The 3,777-nt window shown below is 32.2% G+C and overlaps 1 pseudogene; it reads right to left on the bottom strand.

Moving 5' to 3' along the window:
• Nucleotides 1-2,483: 2,483 nt before the first annotated feature.
• Nucleotides 2,484-2,556, bottom strand: LOC113601173 (uncharacterized; annotated as a pseudogene).
• Nucleotides 2,557-3,777: the final 1,221 nt, after the last annotated feature.

Raw genomic sequence — 3,777 nt, forward strand, 5'->3', positions numbered from 1 at the left:
AAAATAATCCTATTAAAGGCATTTTAACACCAACAGTAGCATGATCTAAAAGCATTAATCATATAGATACATATGTAATATATATACATGTTTTTAATTAAAAGATTCATATGGTGACTTCACCTATAATCTATTTTTAGCATTAATAAGGCTGTAGGCAGTGGTGTAAACTATGAATAATTAGTTATATTAGGACAGCTAAAATAAGCTATTGTTTGGTTAGGCTAGTGAAACAATTAAATTTAAATCTTTGGAAAGATTTTGTATTTGTTAAATATTTTGAAAATACAAGAATTTTTCTGAATCACTTCATGCTATAAAATTGGATTTATCTCCATTTAATTTTGTTATTGGTAATGATTTTTAATAGGTGTGCTGAGATGGAAACTTTATATCTTCCTTAACTGTAGCATTTTACTCTTCTATATAGTTTTGTTTGGTTGGTTTTTTAATTTTTTTTCTCTTCCATATGTTTTTAACTATGTAGTACTCCTTGTTATTCTACAACATACAGTGAAGAAGATCTCTCTGAGGCTAACTTCAAATTTCATATTTGACAATGAAGCTGTTAAGCGTTATGTATGCTTTGGCATGCTCTCCTTTTTTTTTTTTTTTTTTTTTTTTTGATACTTAATTTTTCAGGCTAACTTTATGTTTCCTCTTCCAACTTTAAGATTTCATCCATTGATTCTCTTAAAGGTATGTTTCCTCATACTAATGGGCTTTTTTTTTCAATTTTTGTTTATACACCATGTCTATCTTGCTTTTATAATAAACATGTAACCGCTATTTTTGCAGTGAATACATCCCCAAACAGCTCCCAGTCCTTACAAGAACTCACGTACCCATATGCACAAATGAAGTGAGTCTTGTTGCCCAATCTGTCTCATTCCAATGCTTTAAACCTCCATCTTGCTTTATATTTAAGGGTATCCTTATTTTCCAAATATCTTTATGGGAAATCCCAGTTAATCTGAGTGCTTTTTAAATATACCTACTCAGGTAAAGGAACTCGGTTTGCTGAATGGACGTTGGTTTGGGTCAATTGTGCTAAAGCACAGAAGCCTGCCAGCATCCTCAGGTTTGCCAAATGACAAGGATGCTCAATTAAAGTTGAATTTTAGATAAACAATATGTATGCTTTAGTATATATTCCAACTATTGCACAAGATATACTAAGAACAGATTTTTGTAAATCTGAAATTCAAAATTAAATGGTTTTCCTGTATTTTTATTTGCTAAAACGGGTAGACTCAGGGTACAGAAAGAAATACTGCCATTTGTAGTATCTAATTTTTGAAGCGGAACTTTGGCTGTGCTATTCCAGTGCTGCAGGATGAAAAAGTTAGGTTGGATGCCATGACATGGTTCAGGATCATGGGTCTTTCTTAAAAGCAAGAAGGTAGGCATATGGACTTATGAATCTGATCCTTTCCTTATGATCTTCTATAGAAAATTAAGGTATCACATATGCTTAATAATATGGCTCTAAGAGCCCTCTCAGGTCTGCAATTAGTAACTGAGGCTACTCAGTCTACTTCCACATACCCAAATTAGTCACTATGGTTCTTTGAAGGAAGGGCATTTCCCAGAATCCTACCTAGTTTACTAATAGGCCTGAGTTCAAAGTATTACAGTGCTTTGCCATCGAGGCTCTTTCAGTTAACAAAATTAACAAAAAGCCTCTTCCAGGATTAAAACAGATTTATGTATGAATGTATGTATGTATATATACACACACATAAATGACATCTATGTATACTATTTAATCCTCATAATACCCTATGAGTTAGTATAATTATTATTACATTACTGATGAGGAAGCAGAGGCACAAACAGATAAAATAATTTGAGCAATATTTACTCAGTATGTGTTAGATTTAGGATTTGAACCCAAACAGATATTTTGGCTCTAATAGCTATTATTTGAACGACTAGGCTCTGCCATTTGTCTGCCTCTCAAAATCATGGGAGTCTTCAAAGCTAATATGTGATCTTGTATTAGATAAATGTTTTACCTTCTTCCCAATCACCCAAATTAGGAACATCCCGTTCACGCCCCACTCTTTCTCAAGTGTGCTAGTTTTACTGGCTGTATTATTAAAAAAAAATCCACCCTCAAAAGTAAAATTATCTGTTTTTTTATTCCTGTTCTCCTTGCCTTTTTTAAAGCTCTAAATCCCTGTTTGGAATTTAACAACCCAACCAAAAATATTTCTTCTCCTGACACTGGCCTCTTTCCTATTTCATTTCAGGCTTCATAATGCTTCCAGGGAATTTATCTAAAACACAAATCTGATTGTGCTGTTTCCCCCTACCTTGAAAAGCTGATAACCTACATGATAATGAGGTCAGTCATAGACTCTTCAGAAGCTAACAGTGGACTTGGAAAGACAGTGGAATCATTAAAAAAAAATTCTGTCACCTTGAATTGTATTCCTAGTTGGCTGTCAATCTAGAATAGGGCAAAAATATAAATTGGGAAGGATTACTTAAACAAATACTAAAATCATTTAGATACTACACTTGATCTTAGCCAAAAGGCCGAGAAGCGATTATACTAAAATCATTTAGGAAGAAGAAAAATAATTTCAGAAAGAAGGCCTAAGATACAAGAAGGAATCTTTAAATATAGAATTAGTAAAATTACAAGTGAATATGATTTCAATTTGCCTTCATAAAAAAACACAAAAATATATGAAATCAGGGAATGAATATAGAAGATATCCAAGATTTTCTAGAATTCATAAAGGAAGGGATTTAGAGTGATTAAATTCATTGTTGAGATAAGTCTTAAATCTAAAGTGTAAGTTTACATGCTATATGGTTTAAAATCTGAAAGATTAAAATTTATTCAATTACTTCAAACAGTTTTGAGAAAAATTGCCATAGTCAACTCAAAATTATTAAAAAAAGAGAAGGACATAAATAAGGGCACATAGCAGAAGATAAAATGGGTAAGAGATTATATTACTATAAGAAAAGCACTCAGCTACAAGTTGTTTAAAAGAGGCTTTCATTAAACCAGTATATGGAGAACTTCATAGTAAAGTAACAGGAAGAAAAAAAAATGCCAAGAAAATGTCAGTAACAATACTACTGGCCTATTAATAGTCATAAAGAGAGAAATTTATTTGAGGGATATATTCCTGAAAAGAAAAAGTAGAAACATGAGCAGATTTGATTTTGCAAAAAATTCTAATAGCAAGTGAGAGTTAGAAATGTAGGAAGAAAGAGCAAAAGAATCAGAGGAGAGAGGAAGGAAGGAAAGTTGGTAAAAGCAAAATCCAGAGAATTAATGGGAATGTGTTCTCATTGATGGAAGAATTAATGTTGTAGATTAATCTGTAACAAGTTTCAAAGGGGAAAATAAAGTTGTTAATGTAAACATGAGGAAGGGTATTGAAGAAAAGTCATTTTACTTTGTTTATCTTTGGTGATTTTTGCTCCCTCTGCTCCTATGCTTAGGAAGCTCATGCTATGATATTAAATAAATTCATTTAAAAAATAAAATAGAAGACAACTTCTATAGTTTCTGAGGGGGACAAATGGTAGCTTAGATATCACAGGTTGTTAGATACCATGTGGTTGTTACAATCCTGGTGCAAATCACTGCCTCTAAACTAATACTGTCTGTCTTGACAGAAAACCCGTGGCTCTCTAAAGTCAATTACTAAATTTCACTTTTCTAAATGATAAAAGGATTTTACATTCCAGGTCTCTGTTATATTGTTAACATGGGAAGCAGTTAACAAAACACTCCAGAGTGTAGCAACT

The sequence above is a fragment of the Acinonyx jubatus genome, chromosome A1 (assembly GCF_027475565.1).
Source record: "Acinonyx jubatus isolate Ajub_Pintada_27869175 chromosome A1, VMU_Ajub_asm_v1.0, whole genome shotgun sequence".
Lineage (NCBI taxonomy): Eukaryota > Metazoa > Chordata > Mammalia > Carnivora > Felidae > Acinonyx > Acinonyx jubatus.